Source organism: Homarus americanus, unplaced genomic scaffold, assembly GCF_018991925.1.
Source record: "Homarus americanus isolate GMGI-L3 unplaced genomic scaffold, GMGI_Hamer_2.0 scaffold28, whole genome shotgun sequence".
Lineage (NCBI taxonomy): Eukaryota > Metazoa > Arthropoda > Malacostraca > Decapoda > Nephropidae > Homarus > Homarus americanus.
Window position 1 is genome coordinate 4,482,310 of NW_024742238.1, and position 27,690 is coordinate 4,509,999.

Below are 27,690 nucleotides of genomic sequence, written 5' to 3' on the forward strand. Positions count from 1 at the left end.
TTACTGACTCGGTTTTTTCTAGAAGTTCGTATTATTCCTCTCTATTAGGCATAAGGTTTTAGATTAAGTGAAGTACACATTAGTTCAGCATTCTGTACTTCTATCCATATTAGTACAGTATCTATCTATCTATCTATCTATCTATCTATCTATCTATCTATCTCTCTATCTATCTCTCTATCTATCTATCTCTCTCTCTATCTATCTATCTTCCATCCAGTGTCTTTACCTAACATTCTTTTTACTATTTGACAGAGCTTAAATAAACTCAATTTTTAGCTCGTCAGTATCGTTTCTTTCGTCTTTAATTGAGCGTTAAGTTAACAGAATGTACAAGTTAGGTACCAGAGGAGGACTTGGCCATGTGTGGAGGGAACGATCACTGGGCTGTGTTTACTAGCGATCTGACGTGAGCCAAATGAACTCTAGTTTTACCTGAAAGTCCAATGATTTTTTTTTCACCGTTCATTCAGCGTTTAGGGAGTAAATAGGATGTGATAATTACATGTCAAGGGTGACCTGGGACAAGCCCGAAGGGAGCAATAGAGCGGTGGAGTGTGTGTGGGTGGGGTGGGTGGGGGGGGGGGGGGGGGGGGGGGGGGGGGGGGGTTAGGTTTGGCTGGAATGTGAGAGGGCGGGGGAAACCGGCAAGGATGGGAAGGACATGTGGGAGATGAGTTCTGGGAGGGGGAAGGAAGAGGTGGGAGATGGGCTTTGCGAGGATGGGAAGGAGATGAGGGAGAAAAGTTCTACGAGTGGGGATGAGAAAGATGGGAGGTGAGTTCTGGAAAGAGGGATGGGAAATACGGGAGGTGGGTTCTGGTGTGGTGGGAGAGGGAAGACCGGGAGAGTTGGGGGGAGGGAATAGGAAGGTCTGGAATGAGTGGGGTCTGGAAGCGGATATTCCCGGGAAGTAACAATTAATCTGGATTAGGCCTACACCCCCCCTACGGGCTGTTTCCGAGTTGCCGCATCACAGTAGTAAGTGTTCCTGTTCGCTCCCCGGCACCAAGACGATAAACACTCGTATCCAAACAATTTACCCTAATGAATTATCTTTGAGGTTTGTGTTTTATGTTGACATTCTATCTACGAGGTAACAGTGAAGTGGTTAAGTAGTTCTTTGGTATAATTCTCTTCATGTGAGTATGTATGTTTAGGTATTCTTGTTACAGTGATTATGTGACTGGTTTATATAGTTCTAAGGGCGATTCTATTCAACTCTGGGTTAAGGAAGCATCATGTTTATGTTATGTGTATGTGACGAGGTTGGGAACTTCTTGGGTAATCTCTTTTTCATATCTTTGTTAAGGTACTATACCGTAACTGTGTGTACATAAATGGAGTAAATAGTTATTTGATACAATTCTATGTTGAGACCACTATCACTATGTGTATATACAGAGGTTAGGCAGCTTTCAGATGTATATTCATTCATATATACAACATTTGGGAGTTGCCGAACATGTACGAGTACTCTTTACTTAAATTTGCGGATAATATATATACAATGATATCAGGGAATGGAAATAATAAACCACACCAGTATCTCCTTTGCTAACAAATAACAGGTTAGTTTTGCTGCGATAATACTGTTCTCTATAGCAAACAGCGGTATATAAATCGGGTGACAAACTCAAAAATATTTGTATACATGATAGAGTACACGTGCTTCATGCGGCTTATATCATGATAAATGCCCCGAGATAAGTCAACTGAAGACCACCAACATGATTTTCACCATCGACTTTGGTAAACTATGGGGCCGGGATTCCCGTAGATTCGTACGACAAAAGTTTTCCATTAACTGGAGATGAGAGAACACGAAGAATTGACTCTCAATAATTATGATAAAAAAATGCCAGAAAAAGACAAGGACTGGTATTAAGATTTTACATTAAGTAGATGTGTTCTGCTATCTCTAATTAATGGGGTAAAAACATGCAATTTAAGAACACTAAAGAATAAATCGGGTATCTGCTTCGTTAGCAGTCATATTTCGACAGAAGAAAATGTGAGCAGTACGACAAAAACCAGGGAAATTATATTAGCTCAGCAAATATACGATAACGAACATTCCAACGATAGGCAACCCATCGCGGCCTCTTATAAGGAAGCCATAACAGAAGAAATATCCCTGGAAGCCTGACCACGGACACAGAGGCTCGTCGGCTAGCCGTGACCAGGCCAGTGGAGCGAGTCATCACCCTCTGATATACAGACCCTCCCTCATGGGTCATAGGGGCTCCAGGAACCAAACAAAAAACACCCTCTTCTAAGTTTTTTTCTTATTTGCTTGATATTTTTTTTCATTTCATACCCGGTAAATTTAAGCATATAATGGGATATATATCCGTTTGTCTACCTAGCAATTTGCGATTTCTCTATCTATCTCTTTACACACACATACAGAAGTAAACACTTAATAGACAGACAGACAGACAGACAGACAGACGATAGAAAGACCGGGTGACTGGTCATATGGCCTCCAGTCTAATTAGGCCATCCTTCATAAATTCCCAGGCTAATCTAATCTACCCCCTCTACCCATTAGGATAACACGTGGACGACCCAGAAAAGTTATTGAAGAATCTCCCAAGTTTACAGGCAAAAAAGCTAATTGGAAAAAATCCGAGTTCCTTTGTTGTCTGGTTGGATAATTACCATTCTCATTAACTGAAACCTAATTAACCAAGGGTCTTAATTACCTGAAACGGTAATTAATAACTTTACACAACAATGGAAGAAATTGTGTGGTAAAGTTAAGGCTGTGGGTCCTTAAATTAGGAGGAGCAATTAATATTTTTGTTGATATCCTCAGACCCGAATTATTTGGGGAAGTCAAAACAATTGCGCTGTGGTTAATTAGAGTTAAAAGAAACTGCATTTTGGACATTGATAGATCAAAACAACTCGCTTTCGGATAAAAAATTTGAAAATAATAAGGATTTCATATCTCTTATCCATAATAATCGGAATGTACATTATGCACACAACATATCATTATGCACACAACATAACCGGATCTTGATTACACACACACACACACACACACACAACATGGATGGATTACACACACACACACACACACACACACACACACACACACACACAACATTGGATTACACACACACACACACACACACACACACACACACACACACACACAACATAACCGGATCTTGGATTACACACACACACACACACACACACACACACACACACACACACACACACACACACAACATAACCGGATCTTGGATTACACACACACACATCACACACACACACACACACACACACACACACACACACACACACACACACACAAAATAACCGGATCTTAGATAACAGAAAGGTAAGTTAACTAGAACAGGATGAGAAAAGATATCAAGGTAAAAATTATGCCCTGATGTTTGTGTTCGGTCTCTGCTATTCTCATCAGTTTTAAATTTGCATCTAATTTCCATATTAAAGATGAAACTCTACAGAAAACAAGGAAAAGGGAAAAATATTGAGAGTTAAAGACTTTGTTTTACTCTTGAGTTTTTTCTAAGGAGTTAAGCTTTCCATTATGTCATTTTACTTCCTATTATTATTATTATTATTATTATTATTATTATTATTATTATTATTATTATTAGCATTATTATTATTATTATTATTATTATTATTTTAAATGTTGCTGTTGTTTTTGTTGTATTTGTTGTTGTTGTTGATCTCATAACAAGCGACAAGAGAAAACTAAATCGTAAATAGAATGGAAAGAATAAGATACCAAGAAATAAGATGAAGTAGAGGGGAAAGAAGCGTCGGTCGGGCAGAGAACTGATCACGGTTCTACTCGGGTGGCATAAACAAGTTGAGAAAGGAAGAAGTGAAAAAAATACAATTGAAAAAAGAAAGATGGTATATTCTTCAGAGGTGGAGATAGTAAGGGGAGGGATGAGAATTCCACGAAACCAAACTCCCAAACTCTTCTTCCTCCCTGCTTTCCACCCTTTGGCCACCCTATTCCCCTCATCCTTATCCCACCCTATCTCCCTCAGCCTTTTCCTACTCTCTCACCCAAACTCCTCTTCCTCCCTGCCCCCTACCTTTTTCACATGCTTAAACCTTATTCCATTCAGCCTGTCACCCACCCATCTTCTACTCTTCCATCACACCTCTGCTCCTTTTCCCTCCCCCTCACATCCCTTAGCCTACTTCTTTCTTCCCTCTTTCACACTTCTGCCTCCCTCCTTCCCTCCACCTCTCCCATATGTTTCAACCTCTTCCACATCCTTTAGCCTTTCACCCTCCCATATCTCTTTCCCACTCTTCCCATATCTCCCACATCCTTCCCTCTCATTCCTCCCTCCCACTTTCGTCCTCCTACCTCATCCCCATCCCTCCCACATCCAGTTACTTCCTTCCCTTCCCTCCTTCCCTCCCGATTTCCCTCATCAATCTGCCTCTTCCCTTCCCTCTCAACCCCTGTGCTCTCTCTCACCTCCACTCAACCACCCCCCCCTCCCCTCTCTCCTCCAGGTAACCAAGCACCCCCACTTCCTCAGGCTATTAAGGTAAGCTGAGAACTCTGTCTTAATCTCCCTGTACAGAGCGTCAAGGCTACTACAGAGAGCCCAGTAATCACTCTAATAACTCTAGCTCTGTCAAATTTACTTTCACAAAGGTTTAAATGTGTTTTTGTTTTTTGTTTTTCATGCGTGATAGCAGAACACGTTTATAACAGCTGTAAGATTAAATTAATAAAAAGAGTGAATGAGATGTGAGCGTGTGTGTGTGTGTGTGTGTGTGTGTGTGTGTGTGTGTGTGTGTGTGTGTGTGTGTGTGTGTGTGTGTGTGTGTGTGTGTGTGTGTGTGTGTGTGTGTGTGTGTGTGTGTGTGCGTGATTTTCGGTAATAGTCATTTGATTGTGCTGATGCTTGGAAAATATACTCATATGGTACATACATACATACATACATACATACATGCACACATACATACAGAGTACTCGCAAATACGGTAAAATACGTGTATTATTTCGTTTAAAACAGCGTGGTTCTACTTGAATGTATAAACAAATAATGAATACATTTTACAGTAGTGTTCGACAGTAACATGTATAACAGCATAAATTGTCAAACACTGAATTAATTATTGAGTTTCATTAATTAATAACCAAAAGTAATATTAAATTCAATTAAATTACAATACAAGTATTAGCATGTTAGAACTGAATACCTGGATCATCGAATATTTCTTCCATTTTTTTTTAATTTGCCAAGTAAATTTATAAGTAATTATATCTCGTATTAATCTCAATTATTTATTTTTACAATATTATTCCTCATCACTGTAATATCTCTCTTTATCTCACAGTTTATTGTATCTGTTATTACAATCTCATTCGTTATTACAGAAATTATTTATTCAATTTCTAAGCTTAAGTAACTTTCAATTTCACAAAAAGTCTTAATCTCCTTCAGTTCGTCCCCGCCCCTGTAATAACTCACTTTATCTCCCTTTAAATTACCTCCATTTTCAAGTATTTCTCCTTTTTTTTGCGCAATCATTCCCCGTCACCGTAATAATTCACTTTATCTCTTAAGTTTAAACTGACGAATGAAACTAACACAATCCACAATAGTGAGTCTTATGAGAGAGGACCATAGAGAAGAGTAATGAGACCACCTGCTTTTATTCCACAAAAACCAGGGCGCCATCAATCACAGATCCAGATATCATTTTTCACTCGCGGGAATTTAACGATGGTGGGCGAGAGTGAGGCTCTCTGGCCTAGACGCTCAAAGAGTCGTAAGTTAAAAATCCCCCGTAATTATAGGTACGAGGACGCATCTAACTGGCTACCTCAAGCTTGGACTCAAACACAGAGGTCAAAATGGGATCCAAATTACACTGAGACTTGGCCATAACTGCCTACGATCCGACATCTCCAATTTCAAGGGAAAAATTTAGCTTAAGAATCTTTGAGTATTTGAGCAGTGATGGCCAGAGAGGCGATAAAAAGGTCCAAACTTCAATTAATTATTAGTAGGAGTATTGTAGTGGCGAGGCGGCGTAAGACCCCGGAGGGCGGCCATAAATTTTCATATTCCTTCCCCTTATGAGATTTATTGATATTAAAGATGTCAAGGCACAGTGGATGGTGGTAATAGGTGGTGTCGGTGATGGTGGTGATGGTGGAGATACTAGTAGGAGGTGGTAGTAATGGGTGGTGGAGATGGTGGTAGTATCTATCTGGGTATCTCTAAATTGGAACAGCCCTTAATTGGTGATTTGAAACTCTGGTGGTACTGTACCATTCTCAATTGTCATGGTCCTGACCTGAGAAATTTTTACCTGTGACAACCCCTAAGTGGGTGAGTCATAGTTGTTAGGGCCTACAATTCATTATTTCTAAGAGGAGATAATCCTTAATTAATCCCTTATTATCCCTAATTGTGTGGCTGTTAGTGGTGGTGTTCTCTATTGATGGTTGAGAGTAATGCCTCCTCATGACTGTTTATATTAATGTTTATTCTCTTTATGTTTAAAAGTAAAATTGCAAGTCACTGGACATTATAGAAGTCATTCATCTCATTTATAGACCTGAGGGCCCATCAAGAGGAGTTTGGATATATACCGACCTTTTGGTACAAAAGGAGGCAGCGTGACGGGCATGGCACTCGAAATCCTTCCCTTCCTCAACTGGAAAGTGAAATATCCTTTTATAGCCGGGTGAAAGGCCCTTCCCCCCTTTCATCCAGCTATAAAATTATGCATTGGGCACGAACCAGCTACCCACAGGAGAGGAGGTGAACGCTGTATCCACTAAGTCGCCGCACCTCTCTTTGTAGCTATAAAGATATCTTAACCTAATAATTAATTACAGTGCATAAATTTATTCCATAGTAATAGAGATATTTCAGCTACATAAAACAGCTCGATGAATGCTTTTTCCTCCGCGTTTCCATCCCGCTTGTAACAGAGACTCCTCATTGCTGGTTCAAGTCTGTCTCACTAACGCAGCTTATGATTATTTCTTCGTCACCTTGTTATTTATGAAACTTTCTTGTCATATTGCGACCAGATGGAGCAGTACATACTAATGAAAAATTATTAGATAATATAATAAAGCGCTGTATAATCAACGACATTCGTAGTTGCCACATGCCGTTAACTCTCATTAAATAAAATGATGACAAAGAGAGAGCACCATTAAAAACATGAAAAATGAACAGTTCTTTAATTATCTTCATTCAAGCAACCCAGCGTAATTAGGGATGAGTTGTTTTCAGACAGGACTCAACATGTTGGGTCAGCTGTGTGTGTTGCCCGGGGAGACGGGAAGACGCTTGGCCTTGTTGACATAGTCAGCTGATAAGAGCAGCCAAGATCTTCTCCAAGTCTCAGACAAATTCATACTAAACGTGAAGCTTAAAGACGTTTGAAATGTTTAGTGTGCTTATCTTCTTATGTCTCGGATTACACGTTTGCTTCTAAATTACCATAGGAGAATTTCCCGTGTGTGTGTGTATATATATTCACCTCATACGTTCATATTCAAACAATTGCTTACGGAGGAGCAAGGATTAACTTGCCTCCGTCCTGATAAACTATGTTGACCATCGGTTGTGGTTGCTGGTGGGCGGCGACCTGTTGATACACTCCTGCCCTACCCTGTTATTTGGGCTTAGGCGCCGACTGAGCTCACACCGATTACACATTTCGATCCCTAAATTCCCTTTGCTCTGTGTGGTCTAATAACGGGGGTTTTGCTTCACACCAGGTTAACCGGAAAGCATTGTAGCTTAAGTAACATCGTATATTACAGAAGCCTGGAATCTTTTCGTGTGCCGAGCTTTGTCTGCTCTTTTTGTATTAAAAAACATTTCATACTTTTTTCAGTTCAACCCGGATTATGTTACGTTATCGCTCTTGGACAAATGGGATAAATGGAGTCCTATCGTGCAAAGACTCGACTCTTTTTGTGCACTGAGAATTATTTGCTTTTTGGACGCTAAATATATTAGTTAATTTACACTTTTCACTCCGGTACAATGTTAAACAGACAAGCAGAGATACAGACATAGAGAATGGCAAAGGTACGTACAAAAAAGAGAAAGAGAGAGAGAGAGAGAGAGAGAGTCATCCACCGCCTCGCCCTGGACTGTGATAAAGCACCGAGTGTGGAGTCTTGTTCAGCCGTGGTCGTTTTGTCGTTACTATATGGTAGAAGGAAAAAGTCTTGCTGTTGGTTCTGTGTAGTATTCGCTTCACTTCTCGAGTCATACTTCCCTTTATGAACACCCATGTATGTTCTCTACAAGTCGTACACGTGTAGATACGCACAAAAGAAATGCCTATCATATTTACACACACACACACACACACACGTACAAATGAATTCGTCCAAATATTATATAAAATAATATATATATATATATATATATATATATATATATATATATATATATATATATATATATATATATATATATATATATATATATATATTAGCCTAATATTTTAACAGCAAGTCGTGAACCGTGTTACATAAATCATACAAATTATATAACATTAAATTCAAATTTACATGAAATTCAAATGATATTAAACACCAAAGGCAGGGCAATATGACACTACCGACAACCTAATGTGACACTGCAGCCTCCCTCATATGCCACTAGAGCGAGCCTTAGGTGACACTAGAAGCTTCGTTATATAAAACTAGAATTATCCTCTTCTGACACTACAGCTAACTTTATATAACAGTAAGTCTCTCTCATATGACACAACAGATTCCCGCATATGGTACTAGAGCAATTCTCATATGACACTTGACCCATTCGCACATGACATCTCTCTCTCTCTCTCTCTCTCACACATACATAGTACGTAAATGGAAGAAAAAATTACATTTGATAGATTTAAAACTGACAGGTGAGACGCCCTTAATAAGCAACATTACCTGGCCATTATTTATGCAAGTTCCGACACTCGGCCTTTTATAACGGTATCCAATTTATATCTGAATATTAAAGTAGCACATCCATCAATCACTCCAGGTGCATCAGCAAGTCCCTCCCTGAACACTAACCATGACAGACTGAATGACGTACCGAAAGTTGTTTTTTTTTCCTTGAACAGCGTGGATGATCTGCCGCCAGACTTACGAATAATGCTGTAATACCACTAGAACTTTCTTTATCGGTAGATTTATTGTTACTGATTCGTCTTCCAGCCTAAGCCAAAGACCCTACTGGAAATAACTTATGACAGCTTTCTTGGGCTATACTGATTCTCATTGGTGGGTGAGGTGATTGGAGACTTTTGATTGGTGGTTGGTGTGAAGGAAGACCTCTGATTGGTGAATGAGGTAAACGAAGACTCCTGATTGGTAGATGAGGTGAAGGGAGGTGATAAAACGACGCCTCAGAGTCTCAGGAGGTGGAAAGACAAAGAGAAAACACCACCTCTGTTTTATCCACCATTCTGTCACCCCTCCCCTCCCAAATGAACCTTCTCCCCCTCCCGACAGACTTCCTTCCTCTCCCGACAGAATTCCTTCCCCTCCCGACAGATCCTCTCTCTCTCCCGACAGAACTTTTCTCCCCCTGACAGAACTTTTCCCGCTCCCGACAGAACTTCTCTCCCTCTCGACAGATCCTCTCCTCACCCGATAAATTTTCTCCTCCTCTCAATAGACATTCTCCCCACACCCGACAGACCTTCTCTCCCTTCCCGACAAACTTTTTCTCCCTTCCCGACAGACCTTCTCTCCCTTCCCGACAAACTTTCTTCTTCTTCCCCCTCAGAGATGGTCGGCAACAAGGCATTTTCCACTGTGTAGTCAACCAGCCTTTGTATACCTCCCTGAGGATTTGGGGGGAGGTAGAGGGGGCAGAGGGGGAGGGTGGGAGGCTGGGTGGCTGGGTGGATGGAAATAGGAAGGATAGAGGAGTTAGGGTGGAGCAAGAGAAGGGGGGACGAAAGTGGGTTAAAAGGAAAGGGTGGAGAGGATTGAAGTGGAGGTTGGGAAAGTAAAATGGATGGGAGGGGCGATGATGGAGGAGAAAAGGTGGGGATGAGTGGAGGGGAGAGAGGGGGTGGCATGGTATAGTTAGGGAGATGGAAAGGAAATTGAGAAGGAAGGGTGGATGGGGATAAAGATAGAGGTTGTGGGGGGGAGGGGTGGTGGTGGTGGTGGCTGTAGGGCTGGTGAAGGGAGGGGTGGTCGTAGGGAAGATAAAGGAAGGAAGGAGGAATGATGGTCGTAGGGAAGGTGAAGGAAGGGGTGGTGGTCGTTGGGCTGGTGAAGATAGCTTGAGTCCTTGCGAGGGTTCCCGGGAGGCACTAGGGCTCAGGCGAGAGAGAGTGTCAGCGTGGGTCGGGGGGTCCCTGTGGAAACCCCAACACAACAACTTTGTACACGAAACACAAATAAAATACAAAGACTTTCTTTCTCCTTTGTTATACTGTGTATTCACTGTCCAGTAACTTATTTTGTGCGATATTATATATATATGAAAGGGAGAAAGAGACTTTATGTGTTTGCCTACACTTGGGTATCTCGTCATAAAGGCCGCGAAGCACCGGTATGAGTGGGTCATCATACACTCCTTCACTTCCCTCCTGGCACTCTGATCTTTACTCTAATTTCCTTCTGGTGAATAACACTTGAATTTCACTGTACCTGATTAGTTAAGACTTAAGAATGTGAGTTTATATAATATCGATGTATATATCAACAAAATCAACACACGAACAATGTGTATAATGAATAATGAAGTAATTGAGTAAAAGACATGTGTAGGACCAGTCATATGAGAATAAGTGAATCTAAGGAGGATTAAATCGAAATATATAAAGAAAAGGGAACAACAGGTGACCAAAAATAAAATGAGAACCGACCAACATGTTGTGATATAACCAATATGTTGAAAGGACTCTCTTTATGTGCTACGCGGTATGACTGACAAAGTTTTTCTCCGTCTATCCCTCCCGTTTATAACTACAAGGTCGTAAACACTGTCCACCAACAACCGATGGACTTGCACTGTGTCATACATACAGAAAATGTGTAAGATATATTTCATTTTAACACTGAGTATACAATGAGCCCATAATAAAGTCAAAATCACTGAGATGAAGAAATTGTCAGCAGTTTGAATGACGTTTCATTTTGAAGGCGGAAGGAAGAAAGAGGGAACAGGATACAAATTGTACCTACAGAGTTCACAGCAAATTTTCACCAATCCATCATTACCTGCGACAGTCTTCCAATATGGCGCGTGCGGGACATAAGTTGTCTTCCCCAACAGAGCTGCGTGTGTGTGTGTGTGTGTGTGTGTGTGTGTGTGTGTGTGTGTGTGTGTGTGTGTGTGTGTGTGTGTGTGTGTGTGTGTGATTTCTTTCCCTATTTGTATTATTTTTCGCGTGGACAAATTTGCAGGGACAGGGAACACATCTAAGACTAAATATAACTTGTCTAAATTTCCACTATAAGGTAAAAACAGGTAGAAATAAAACATAAGAAGGGAAATACCTTACGCACTACGACATAATGATAATCCATACACTTTCTACCGTAGATAATGTTAAAAAATTTCCTACATATACCACACACCTGACTTAATATTTTACATAAAGAAGAGTGCAATATAAATATTCGAAAAGAGAAACATCATTAAGTAACACCAACAACTGAAAAAAATTAAAAGTCATTCAAGATCTAGTGAGAGTGTAGGTGACAGCTGCCAGGTCCACAAACTCTGCGGTCCCGGAGCGCCATGTTTCACTACCCCAGACATCCGGTTCTTACATAACAACCCTGGTGTGTGTGTGTGTGTGCGTGTGTGTGCGTGTGTGTGTCTGTCTGTGTGTGTGTGTGACTTCACCTGCTCGTATAACATGACGCTCCTTAAGTTGGAGTTATCTTTCATCTCACATAAATACAGAATGGTCTCGATGATGAAAATTTAGCGAATATTTAGCATGTGAAAATATCAAGGTGACCCATATTAGAACAATGATAAAACCGAAAAGTTCTATCTGCAAGTATAATATATTTAATATTTAGTTTTAAAATAAATCAGATATATTATGAATATCTTGTACTGTATAATATATATATATATATATGTATATATATATATATATATATATATATATATATATATATATATATATATATATATATATATATATATATATATATATATATATATATATATATATATTATAATCTCTAAATTTTCCTTTGTTGGGTAATCATCCCGGTGTCCGCCTTTTCTGACCGGACTGACAATGTTTTAAGCACGTGAAGTATCTTTCTTTTTTTTCTTTGGTTTCACGCATCTAAGGACTACAGTACATCATGTTCAACCTAATGAAAGTTGTGTGTTGTAAAAACGTTAGCTGAAGCCTACAAACCTCAAAACAATGATTATAATAATGCTTTACAATTACCCTAATAGGTGTATGTTGTGTATTGAAATGAGAGAGAGAGAGAGAGAGAGAGAGACGGTGCCTGAGAACCATTGCTTTACTATCGTAACTGTATTTCTAACAATTTCTTCATCCTATTGAATTTTAAACTATCACCTTTACATCACATACTGAAAGGGTAAACCCCATCAGCAAGACAACAGATGCTTCATAACCAAATCCTTAATATCCTATAGCAGTTCCTTCAAATATCCTGAATATCAACAGGTACTCGGACTTACTCGGACATCCTCCTCAAGTGAGTATTACCTGTGTGGCGGAATAGTCGACGATCGTATGTTTTAGTTTACCTTTGTCTTAGTAGAGAAAACGCAGTTATCTTGGGGATTATCTTCAGCTCACAAGATCTTCACGGTTTAAGAGATCAGGACCCGGATTCTCAGGGGATCTGGAGTTGAATTTTTCCATAGGTGAAGATGTGAGAGCGTGTCCAATTGTCTAGCGGAGGCCATAGAGGAAATATTGTCGGCGAAAATGCCAGTGGGATTGTATTACGACTCTGACGTATTTTTTATGTGTTCCCTAAATTTTATGTAAGGGAAACGTCGTGAAAATCTTTATGAATTCAGACCCAAGTCAAGGAATGTATTACTTTGTATTATTATTATTATTATTATTATTATTATTATTATTATTATTATTATTGACGGTGTAGTGTGAGGTCTGGTGGAAGGTGTAGTGTGAGGGTCTGGTTGAACGTTTAGTGTGAGGTCTGGTAGAAGATGAGGTGGGGGTAGGGAGATAATGGGAGCCAGATCCCCATTCTCAGTGTCGCGGGAACTCACCTCCGCCGTAAATTGATTCTGGTGTGAAAAATTTGTCATCCCTAACACTCGAGGTCTTCTGCTACCGCGAATAGACATAACAAGATAAATGTATTGTTGTTGATGATGTTGGTGCGGCTGTGTATTGTTTTAGTTGATTCATCTGTCAGGGTTATTAAGTTCTGCTCTCTCTCTCTCTCTCTCTCTCTCTCTCTCTCTCTCTCTCTCTCTCTCTCTCTCCTATAAAAAGACCCTGAATCGATTTTATTACCTCCAGAAAATACAATTAAATCCACTTTTATTACATATCTAAATTTCTCGTTAACATATTTGATTATTTATTAGGTGTAGACTATAATCGTCAACTACAAATCCTACTGAACTGTCTTAAAAAAAATGAGTTCCATTGATCGAATTAACATAACGTCATATATTAGACAAACGCTGAGAAAATTTCATAATGTATTAAAAAAAATAACAAGACTCAAAATCTTATATATTTGAAAATTAAGAAATTATCTGAGAACGAAACTATTTTCTTAACGCAATGCTGTAGTTTAGTCCCACACTGCTACTACACCTTTACTAATAATAATAATAATAATAATAATAATAATAACAATAATAATAATATTATCATTATTACTATTATCATTATTATTATTATTATTATTAACTATTATTATTATTAATTATTATTGATAGTTTTATTAATAGCAATGTCAAAAACCCTACTATAAATAATAATAAAAGTATATAGTAATAAGAATTTCAACGTTTTGTACACTTTCTCAAAACTTATCTAGCTTAATTAAACGTAGAGAAACACCACACAACCTCTTTCCATTGGTCATCCACACGTGTAACAATTGCATCATTATACTGTATAAAATTGTTGTACTGAACATTTTACACTTAGTATATTCCTAAAGGTCTGCACATTATTCTCTCCCTAAAACTGAATATGAAAAACTACGCGAACTAAGTTAATCTACAGCACAAAATGGCACCAAAATCACTCTAAGACTGTTCTGTAATAACCAGCAACAGGAAGGGAATATAACGCGGGAGCCTTTGGGACCAAGGAGGCGGGAGGAGACAGGTGGGCTCCATTTATATTCCTCTGCCGTTCTGGAAATGGTCCGAGTACGTCTATAGTGAGAGGCCTAACACGGGCAACGAAATGGACGTCCTGGTCACCAAGGGGTTAAGCACCGGATGGTTTGGCTGGTGACCGAGAGACTAACCTGGTGACCTGTGACGTGGACGCTGCCTGGTGATCTATGTGACCTGGACGCTGCCTGGTGACCTGTGTGACGTCTGGTGACTTATGTGAACAAGACACTGCCTGGTGACCTGTGACCTAAAAGCTGCCTGGTGACTCGGATGGCTAGTGTTGGTTCCTTATGACTTGAACGTTTCTACACCGCACAAAAGTAAAGGACTGAAGCAGCTAGAATTGTTAGTACACAGACACGGGTGGCAGCTGTTGGCGGAAACACATTCATATTCATAGCTCTAGGTGAGGGACAAAGACTACTCGATGAACACCCCTTCGACAGACAGGTCCTCTCCTCTCGCCTCGTCTATCCAACCCAACACTCCTGACACAGTGAACGGTGAACGACGGCGACGAGAAGGAAGAGGGGGGAGTGGAGGGGCTCTCATATTCATGGTTCTAGGTGAGGGTTTTAATCTTCGACCACTGAATAATTCTAGTGGTCTGGTCCCTAAAGGGTGAGAAAAAGCCTTTCACAAATTTAATACACTGAGAGGCGAGGAGTTACTTACAAGGGACGATTAGTCTATCTTTCATACTACTGTTCATACTATATATCGTGAATCTTGGCTCTGTGGGCTCCTGGCATGTGGTGTCGGTCTTATATTATTTTTGTTATTGTTTCATTGTAATTTTTTTGCTTAGACGGTGGCGTTCTCTACGCCTGTACATCAAGTCTGCTTTTACGCAAGATAACAGCTTCGAGACATTAACACCTATTTCTTATTAAAGATACTGTGTGTGTGTGTGTGTGTGTGTGTGTGTGTGCTGGGTGATCACTTGAAGTGTGATGGATGTGGGGTGTTTAAACTCAAATTTACTGAGAGAAAAAAACAGATAAATGATATATAAAAAAATGAGACTCGTCAATTAACACATAAACAGACACAGAAAAAAGAAAGGTTTTATGTACGTAGATAGTATTTTGTAAGTTGAGAGAGAGAGAGGTGAGTGTGTGGCAGGGGTCCGAGGCGCTGAGAATTGTGTTACAGTGAGAGAATGTGCGTGTGTCTCTCCATGGTGGTAGGGGAGAGCTTGATGGGAAGAGAGACACGGCACAATTTAACACTTGGCTGAAACACACAAGAGAACTGGAACACTATGACCTATAGAGTGTACTCGAGAATTATTAATTACTTGGATAAACGAGTTAGAAATATTGAGGGAACGATGGAAAAAATAATAATTTGTAGAGAAATAAATCAAAGAGGAATCGATAAAGTAAATGTATATCAATAAATCAAAAATTTATATGATAAAGAAAATTATTTTAGGGAACGATGAACATAAGGTATATACATTGAAAGTAAAATAATGTTTTAGGAGAATGACACAGAGAAGAAAAATGTGAAGGAATAACAGCTACATAAACTGTTTACTCATTAACGACAAAATAATGATTAAAGGAAAGAAGATTGCAATGCGAAAGGGAAAGAAAAAATGTAATTGAAGTTGAATTATATGATAATTTGAGTGGAATAATAAGGAGGGATATAGATAAAGTGAGAATAAATTCAAATTTTATTTCTCAGTAAACAACAAACTGGAATAGAAAAAAAACTTGAATGGGAGGAAAAAGATAAAGAGTGTGGTGGTGTGAAGGGAGACCTGTGAATAATTGATGGCTCGCTGGTGCCAGGGTCAACCTTCCCACACCTCACACTTTGATAAGGAATTTTATGTAAGAAAGTTTTCAATATCTAAACTCTACATACAATTAATTCACTAACACACAGACTCATATATTCAGAAACGTATATCACTTATTATTTATTTATACGAGATATAAAGAATTCAGATATAACACGTTATAGGAAATGAAAGATTAACAAATGATATTAAATCTTTTGTAACTGGTAAAACAACTATAAATCATTCGGTAGCTGTTGTTAATACGTTTGGCAAGGTAGAACACAGCCGAGTTTTCAGACTCCAATTAAATATAAACGTTTGCTCTCTATAAACGGAGGTAATTTATTTGTATCGTATCAATGAAGTTGGCTGTGGAGTGGGATAATGCAACAAACCGTTTATCACTCAGTAATGGCATATTAACTAAGGTGCGTCTTCAATCCTATATCATTTGTTGTCTGTCTTGATCTGGTATTCATTAACGCTGGCTGTCATTTGGGAACACACGTACTATTACCTATTGTTATGATGCTAACCTAAATTCACTTGAACTCTACTATACCTGTAACTACAAGGAAGTAACTGATGGAACTATGGTGAAGGAAATGTACCTTGTTAATTCTTAAGACACAAGTTTTATTGCTCAGATGTGATACTAATACTCTTAAGGAAAGATATTTGTGTTGAATATTCCGAGAAACACTTAGGCATATTATACCTCCCCCTGAGCCAGTCTTAAATCTTTATGATGATATAAAAGACTGACGATTTAGGATTTAAGCTACTAGTGTCCAATATGGGCACATCAACTCTTAGACTCGAGATAACTACTTTATTTAAACTATTTGACAAACAGTGGTAAGATCATCATTGTTCTATATAAAAAAGGTCCCGCAAAACGTTCCCCCAGAACCCCCCCCCAAAAAAAAATAATAAATTAAATTAAAAATAAAAAAACGAACTACGTTGGCTGAAACAGAAGCTAGGAGGAGACGGAGAATAGATTAATAAAACAAACAACAAAATACATGAAAGGAAGAGGACGCAAGTATATACTGCTGAAACCTCTTTGATAGCTTTTTTTATTAATGATTTTTTACAGATAATTGAAACAGCTTTTTGAGGTAGTTTATATTATCGTTATCCAAACATAACAAAATGTTATTCATGATACGCAAATAATTCAATGTCCAGTATGGGAGATAAATTTCCAAAAAGAAAAACCTCTCACCATCACAACAAGAGAAGAAATAAATATCAAGATAGTGCTGACAAAAAAAAAATAACGGTGAAGGACACTTCTTGTAAGGCTGCTCCGCCCACAACATACACTTTTGGGACTTGACATCGTCGTCTCCATATTCCTTCCCTTCTACCTTCAGAATTATTTTTATTAATTTTTCTTTAAAATGGTTTGGTCTTTGTTGTGCTTGCCTATAAATATATTATCTAATGGGTCTGGTGAAAACCTTTAATATTTGTCTTTACCTTACGAATCATATCTCAGAAATGGGTCATAGAACTCAATGTTTTAGTCTTCCTCGTAGCGTTATATACATACGTTACAAGCGATTGGGTCCAAGCGATGATTCATGAGGTGACTGTTACTGGAAATTTTCCAATACAAATAAAGAGTTGTCGCATCTATTTGCGTCTTTTTCACTGAAACTTAAAAATCCATAGTGATGTCACCATTAAGAACTGAAATAAAAATTCGGTTATGCAAAAGTATAAAAAATAAAAAAATAGTAAAATAAAGAGATTTTAGATTCTAAAACCTAACTGGACATCAAAAGCTTTAACTGCAACTGAAAAATTATATCAGTGAAGTTCCTTTGTGGCTCGTGCGGATAATACACTACACGCTAGGTTAACATTAGGCTTTGTTCCCTGATGTCTACCTGGATTACTCTCCGGAGTAACAAGGGAGCGAGTACAAGCCGTCGGCATCCTCAAAACTAATGCAGCGAGAGAGGAGATTATGGTCACTGGTAATGAGAGAGAGAGAGAGAGAGAGAGAGAGAGAGATTACAGATGGTGTTATGAGCTAAACTCGTAGCTATAAATATAACTATAATCTTGATAAAACTGCTTCAATATGATTTGTATATAAGGAATGATAGAGTGTACAGCTGAAGCCTTTCACAGTAATAGCACATATGAATACATCAAACATACCAATACTAGAAATCATAAACACTAAAATTTAAATAATATTAAAAATATGATAAATGCGGAAGTGAAAATTGCTCATTAATCTACATTCATATATCATTTGAAAACAATAAAACTTGAAATGATAGACCTTTCAGTTCATTAAATAGCCATCTGATCAACTTTACATTTAATCTCAGTCCAATAACATAATGAGGCTTTTAAGGATAATTATACTAGTTTGTGGACCTCTTCTTGTTTCCTACACCGAGTGCTTAAACTACAGTGGTCATTAAGCACCGTCCACTAGTCATAGTTTCTAACAACAAACAAATTTCACAAACAAAGAAGCAGAATAACTCTTGCCTAGAATTCCTACCACTCACTTTTTAATTTTAATACAAGTTTTGCTTTTGTTTTTTACCGCAACACATTATGATATAAATTCTCCTCTCGGGAATTCAACAACAGTAACCGATACGGTGATCACGGGAGGACTTAAGGTATACCATTATGCTTCATATACGACATAAATCTAGCTATTCTGATATGTCTGAAAACGAAAAAGCTCATAATTACAAACCGAAACAAAAATTAAATTCAAAACCAGAATTAGTGACTGTATTCACATGCTGAATTCACACCGGAGGAAAACATGCAAGAGTGAACTAGGATTTGAATATAAAAAGTTTATATGATTACCAGGCTCCACCATATTCGTAAAAAATAAGCGAATAAAAATTGGACCTCGTGGGAGAGACATTCACGACATTATAATTTTCAGCGACGACCCCCACGAAGGACACAAAACACTGATACAGGGATGGAATTGCCATAAATCACCAACTTTACCTGGTAATATAACTATAACACATCAGCATTACCCTGGAAACACACTTTAGCAGTCAATGACAGCGAAGAATTTCAGAGAATAATAAAAAACGCTCTCGGAATTTGTCTATATACTATTCATTGAAAGAACATTAGGATACAGATTTCATGACAGCAACTGAGTCGTTTGTGAGGTGAATGGCTACTCAAACAGTATACCATTATTGGTGTGGTATTTTCTGTGTACGGTTGAGGTAGCATACTTGATTAAGGTTCGGTCGGGCGTTCACCATCAAACACAGTTCTAGGTAAAGGTATTGTGAGTATTGTCATCATGGCCGTATTTTCTCCTTTTTTTTTTTAGACATCCACAAACAACAAAGCGTTCTATGTTTTTTTTAAATGTCTGTAAATTCGTCCCTCCGGCAGTCAATTCAGTCCGCCCATTTTGTCCGTGTATGCATCTCACCACAACTCAATTACGTGTCCGTAATTTAATTTCATATTGTGTATGAACGTAAGATACAATAAGGTACGGATCAGTCACGTTGGTACAATTGACGACAAACACCATTATCGGGTGGCGCGCCTTACACAGGTATTACAAGGCCATTATATACCATCCCCTGGACATTACGACTAGGTCCACAAAATATATACCGTACTGCTGATACAATGTTCTTTGATAATTTTTTATAATTGCACTTACGAATGTGTGTGTGTGTGTGTGTGTGTGTGTGTGTGTGTGTGTGTGTGTGTGTGTGTGTGTGTGTGTACAAAATGTTAAAAGGAAAATACGAATTCTTCATTTAAAATCTCCCAAGCAAACTTTCAAACAAACATACAAGACACACACACAGACAACAATTCTTTTACCAGATGCGACCCTCTTATAGGACGACCAGAGGCAACGTCCCCCGTCTTTCTGCCACATCTATCAAAATTGCGAGGTAAACTTCGAAAGCGAAATCCCGTCCAGTAAAAATGAAATATTATCGTCATTTCACTAACTTCCAGGAACGTCTTTGCCAACATTCCAAGTATGAACGAGACAGAAATTTGGGACAGTGTAAGAAAACATCACTGGGGACAATCGCGACGTCGTTGGCAAAATGGAACAAACTTTTGTCTCCGTCAATATGCCCGGAGGGGACACAGGCAGTTGTGAGAGTTTTGACCAAGTGGCTTGTCTCACCCACCGCCTTAACCCACCTCTCTTGGCTCACCCCTTCCTATTTTCTATCTTAACCCACCCCTTCCCGTCCACTACCTTAATCCACCCCTGCCTGCCCACCATCTTAATCCACCCCTGCCTGCCCACCGCCTTAATCCACCCCTTCCGGTCCACCACCGTAATCTACCCCAACCGGCCCACCACCATAATTCACCCCTGCCTATCCACCTACGTAACTACCCCCCTCGTGCCCATCCATCCCTAACCCCCTTCCCTTGCCGCACCACACCCCTATCAACACAACCCTACCAAACCTATCCCTGGCAAGTCGCAACTTCCCACTCATTCTTTAACCCACCCCAACCAATGATTGCTCCAACCCACTTTAACCATTTCCACTCTTCCAACCTAATTCACCACCTCATTAACCCTCTCCTCCACAACACTATCCCACTCATCCACCACCACCATTCTACCCCCATCAACCCATCCCCAACATCACCACATCCCACCCATCTACCCCAATCCCATCAATAACTTCTTTTAACTTATCATTCCCTCCATCCTAACCACCCCTCCACCTACCCACCACCCCCCCATCCTACCTTCCCCTCCATCCTATCTACCCCTCCATCCTACCTACCCTCCATCCTACCTACCCCTCCATCCTGCCCACCCCTCCATTCTACCCACAAAATACTCATGGTTCCTAATTACAATACAGTACCCACAATACATGTCTATATCCCAACTGGAAATTCGTTCTCTAGTTTACAATACGCACTAAAAAAATTTAGTATTGTACAATATTTTTTTCTCGCTACGGAAGTGATACAGAAAAAAATACAAAAATCCTCGTCACTAATTACAAAACTTGCAGTACCCATTTATTCTTTTTACTCCAGTAGTGTGATACTGTACTTTGTTTTGGAAATTTTGCTACTGTGGTAATATTAAACGAACAAGAAAAAATAAAGAGTATTTTTCCCGTGCTATAGAAGTGATAAAGAAAGCGGTAAAAAGTTATTACTACTAATTACGAAATACACAATACTCATTTATACGTTTACTACGGACATGTAAGCTGTACTTGTTAATTTCGTTCTTCTCGTAATAATTCGGGCACAAACATTTAGACCATCGTTTTTTTTTCTGATATAGAATACGCAATGCGAGAAACAGATTAAAGCTCCTACTCTTGTTATTGGAAGAAACTCCAATATCTGATAGCAGGAAGGAATCCCAAGACCTGGATGACGATTTACAAAGAATCTGTATAATAATATCATCTTACAACTAATAGAACGTGACAACGTAATTTTTATTCAACTTTTGACATTATTCTCTGCTTTGTCTTCAGTCACTCAAGTACCTGTGTTAGTCTACCTCCAATTATGAGCAACATTAATCTTAAAAACTTTTGAGAATTAGGCCACAGGTTGAAGTTACGGAGAAGTTGGGTAAATTTTCAACATCTTAATACAGTACAAGGCATCCCAATCTCAACACTTAATAGCTTTAATACCCTTTACATTTTGATACATTACAATTGTATCATATATAATGTAATAGCTTCATGGGTATATATGTATTTAATATATGACCAGATGAAAGGAATAGGAACTATTTTTAAATAACGTAATGAACCATTTAAATCGTGGGGAAATTATCTCACTCTCTCTCTCAATCGCCTTTACTGCACTGTCATTTTCGTCTACCCATTCTAATCTCATCATCCTCATCTCACACCTCACTGCCCACCTCCATCACAACCTCTCAGCCTTAGAATGAACACAAACATTGAGTCCTCTAAGCGCCGAGGGGGGGAAGGAATGGGGGGTTTTGGTATGCAGATCTGACGCCACATTTTCAAGTTTTCGGAAAATTGTCTCCAAAGTTAAGACAAATCTAATTACGGCAAAGTCTAGGCGAATAGCGGCAATATGTCGGTGTGGAGATGCGGAAGAGGAGATCACCCCCGTCCTGGAGACCGCCAGAGATTCGAAGAACCCCATTGGAGACGCTATATTTCTCACTGAACGAGAGGCGCTAGTGTTATCAGTTGGGTCCTTGGGTGTGTGCGTCAGGGTGTTGGTGCGTCCGTAGCGTTTGTGTGTCTGAAATATCTGGCATTTATTCCTCAGATTAAGAATGTATATTTCGTGCTACCGCCTCTGGATTTGCATTTATACACATGCTTTTTTCTGTGTATTCATATATTCATTCATTTCGTGTTTTTATGCAATAATTTCTTATTTTTATTATTGATATTTATAATATTAACATAAACAATATAATTACAAATGTAATTATAATTACGATTTTTATTACCAACATAATTATTAATACTGATATTACCAAGCTTCGTTGCTTACTTTCTGCAGGGTTTTTAGTACTCGGTGGCAGGTAAACTAGGACACAGGTGTTGAGGATGGATGGAAATAAATGCAGATGCACTCAGGCCGACGATCCTGAACAGTCTTCCCAAATCACCAGGATGGTTGTGGGAGTGGTTCGAGTATCCTCAGGTGGTGGCGGAGGACTCAACATCCTCTACGTGATCCTGTGGAGGCGGGTGAGGGTCACGTTGCCTCACACCAGACAGACGTAACAGAGTGCAGGAGTCTGAAGTCTCACTCATCTCTCGGCTCACAGTGATGTGGCCGCCGAATTCTAAAAGTGAACATGCAACTCTTTGGTGCTCTCACAAGAGAGGTGTCACCCTTACGAGGGAGGGAGGGGGGAGGTTTAAGTCATGCTCCAGTATACTGTACACACTCTTCCGTGATCGCACTCTCGTATTCTCTGCATAGTTTCATGATCGTGTTTTTGTATATCAGGTATGAGTCTTAGGTTAAGTTTTCGCCTTTTGCTCCTGCAGAATAAGTCACTACAGTAGGATAACCGTGATCTAGAGTCATATTGAAATCAATTATTCATTTTTCAGAATTTCATATAAATTTAAACTGAAAAAAAATTTAAAGGATGAGGCACAGATACAGCGCCCCACAGTGAATCATCACCAAACGGAGGTAAGATGCTGCCATTACCACTTACACCATAACAATGGCGTTAAGAGATTGTACGGATATGTGATGGGTACCACCCTTACCAGCAATCACACACGGCTCCTGTACAAGTGAAACCCAGCATCAATATCTGTCCCACACTACAATTCTCAAAGTTCAATGTCGGTCTTCCATCCACTTTCGTCCCCAACCATACATTTGCCGCCTTGGTGTCGCATTAGCTCTAACGACCCCATTCCAGATTTAACTCTGAAAAAGGAACGCTCTAACGCAAGCTGAGTTCAACAAAAATGTTGCCATTGGCTTAATGGCTCCACCTGGGCTATGTAAAATATTCTTTGGGGATTTCCCCTCGTTGTCCAGGACTGTAGAACCCTGTTGGTGGTGGTGGTGATGTAGAAGATAAGGTGGTCAGTGGGAGGCTGCGTAGACGTGCTGGTGGTGGAGACGAGGCTCCCTGAAGGGTACTCTAGGGTGTTGCTCCATACCAGAGCCCAGACAGCCTTAATACCCACACAGTATAGTTCACTCGCGGCCAGTGATGTGTTCTACCGTGAAAGTCTGCGAGTGAGCGTTGCTGGTTGCCTCAATAATGTTAGTCGTGTATGTAAGCTTATACAATGTGGCTCAGGTTATATCCCGCTGTGTGGTCTGCAATGAACTGCTACGAGTGAGTACTGTTGGGTACACACACTGACCAATTCAAGTCGCTACAAACCTTGTCACAATCACAGAACTGTACCAAGTCTTGTATATCAAGGACGATGGTGGAAAAATAATTTATATATCTAGGATTTATTAATACTGTTTTCTTAATTCAGTTATGCGATATGAATGGGAAGTTTACCATAAGCACCTTCCTTCCAGAGAGCTGAAGGATTAAAGCACAGGTAAGTCAGAAATCAGTGGCTAGTGTTTACGTGTGTACGATTCAACAGATTAGGGAGACCTGAACGTATCAGTGTGACCAAAGAATATCAAGGGTTATTATGGTGACATTTTAAAACCAAAGCTTTTTATCTAATTCTGAATACAGTTGCTGAACCTGACGCTGTAAGTAGAAGGTGGCGTGCTTCCTTAAGACCATCAACAACAAGACAGCTGGAACACGACTGGCGTCCTTCCCTGCTGCCTAATGCTACCTTTGTAGACCAAGGTGTTGATGACATAAAATAGGATTTACACTCAGGAATGAAGCCGGCTTAGCGAAACGGAGACAGTAGTATTAAATGGAATTAGAAAGTGAGAGACATCATAGTGAAGTTCAGATTGTGTGTGGGCGTGTGTGAATGCATATGCGTGTGCCTGAGTCTGTATATTTGTTTAAATATATAATACATGCAATGGCCACGTGAGTATTATGTGAGTTACCCATGACAATAAGAGCTGTGAAATCATAGTATTTCATCACTTCATCCTTTCGGTAAAGATGTAATGTAACCTTATCGAAGACTGCCACCTCACGATATTTCTAATGCATTACTTATGTTAAGTTACCCTTCGAACCGGGCTAATATAATGTTGATATTTTTCTCCGTTTTTTTTTCGGGTGGGGGGGGGGTAAACTTACCGTTACCTTGGTAAGTGGAATCGTAAATTATAAATGATTATTATACACTCAGGTGACAAGTCGTCGCTGTGTAACAAGGATCAGGTTCTTTGTCATGAAAAGGTCGCGAGTCAGTAATTATGTCCGGAGACCCTGACTAACATAAATTAACATTAAATTAAAAAAATAAATTACCAACGTGGCTCGTCTCAAGGCAGTACCTCATGTCACAGTTTGGTAATTTATGTGTATCAGTAAGTTATATAAATTATTTGTAAATTTGCATAAATATTCTAAATATATTCATAGTATTTCTATTTATCCATTATCTAAATGTGCGTTATAATTAATATGAACGTATTTTATTTAATTTCAGCTGTGTAATAATCTGCCTACATTCTGACATTGGTTAAAACATCTTTGGTGTCTCATATTCCTATACCTTAACGTCAGTCCCCCTCTCGTTCATCTTCCTCTGATCAAGAACTGTAGCAGCGTTAAGATACAAACTCTGGCCAGGAGGTTTGTGGTACAACTTATAGCAGGTAACAACCTGAAATTCTTAGTAAGAGTTATCATATCATAGTGCAGTTTCCAATGGTTAAGTCCCTAATTTCTTCAGCCATTCTAATTAAATGTACACAGTAAATCACATGACACTGCACTCAAAGAAGGAAATAAATTGACTAACTCAATAATTTTATGAATTATATGATTGTGATATGAAACATTACATATCCTTAGCACAGTGAAGTAAGTCACACCCTGACCCTCGTTTCGCAAGAGACACTTGTCACCGGAGTGTAAGATCCTCATGTATAATTTATGACCATCACTATCAAAATAATTAAAAGTTCACCATCACGAAAGAGAATATTGTTGGTGCAGAGTTTAAACAACGTGTTAGTTGTCTGGCAGTTGTTACAGGGAAACTCCCGAGGAAAATTACTTAAGAGTCATCCATAAGTTTCAGGTCTGATATTAATTATATTTTCAAGCCGAAAAACAATACCTTCCACGAACAAACAATTTTTCCAAAATTTAATTGAAAACTTTGAATTAAACTAGAAGAATCCGACCACCGGGGAAGATACGGTTGAATTATAAAAAATTAAAATGGTTATTGACTTTTACAATTTGATAATCTATATATCCATCTATTAAAATAAAAGGACATGTCTGTCTGTCTACCTGTTCCAGCAATACCTGCAAAACGGAAGTAGTTAGACCTGAAACTTTACACACACATTACATGGATCCGGGCAAGAACCAAAAGTCTTCCCCGCCTGAGATATCACCACGGCCATTGCGGGAAGTGGTTCCCCGTGTCAGGGAGGGCAAACTGACATTCCAGGTTATACAGTATATACCTAACCCGAGCGAAGTCGGGCAATTTTAAAAGTTCATAATGAAAATGCCTCAATTAACAATTGTTGGTTCCGCACTGTTAATAAATCATAGTAACTTTCTCAACAACTGTTCATAAAACACAAAAACTTTGACGTGAAGACGTATTAGCAACTACCAGACGGTGTGAGCAAGATGGGATAGCAGGTGTGGTCAGCCTATGGACAACTGATGTATGTAAGTATAACGTTAACACCATATTAATTTATCGGGTTTATCATATATGATTTGTATTTATTGCTTGAATTCTACATAGATTTCAACTGCATAAAATTTATGATATATTGTCTTCATTAATAAATATAGTAAATTACAGTATATTCAATTTCCTCCTCATGTACTGAGGCCGTGATGATTGCCCTCATGTGAAGTCAAAGGGATTTTACGCTTAAACTTTGCAGCAATTGTTTTCAACTTTTTATTCATATTTTGCAAAATATCAACTGTAGCGCTAAAAATGGGACTGGAGTTGACAATTAACCAAAAGTAAAAAATATGGACTGACATGATATAATCATTGCATCATAACTCTGATGACAGAAAAAAATGGTAATTTTAGTAACCGGTATTATTGTTTATTATGAGCAAGCGCTGTGTTTACATAAAACTCTGAGTTTCTATACACATAGTACATATAACCACAATTGGATACATGTACACAAACACGTACAGACATATACATAGCGGAAAGTACGTGTACGTGTGTGTACACGTACACAAAACACGCACACACACACACACACACACACACACACACACACACACATATATACACACACGCGCGCGCGCGCGCGCACTGACAGATATACTCGTAAGAATAGCACCATCCCATCTATTGTTAAAATAATAAACAGCTCCTGATTTATGTACTGTACAGCCCTGTAAATGTTTTGAACGAATATTATTATTATGTCTAAATCACATGTAAGTTTGAATATTTTCAGCCACCGGCTGCCACTCTATTAATAAACCGTTTATTATTATTATTATTATTATTATTATTATTATTATTATTATTATTACACACACACAGTATCTAAACGTCATTGCCATGTCTCTCTCACACTTTTTAATTACGTCTAATACCATTGTCTTCGTTTCGCTTAGTTTACTTCATACCTGAATATAAATCCTATTTTATGTCACCAACATCTTGGTCCATAAAGGTGGTATTAGGCAGAAATGTTGTCGCAGTTGAGTTCTGTTACTGACAGTCTTAAGGAGGCATGTCACTTCCTGCCTACACTACACAATAAGAAACTATAGGCGGGGATATAACCACAGTTACTGGTATAAAGCACAGCCATAGTAATTTCCATGGAATAACAGCATCATAATATTGTTGCCTTAATCTAAATGTGAGTAGAAATGTA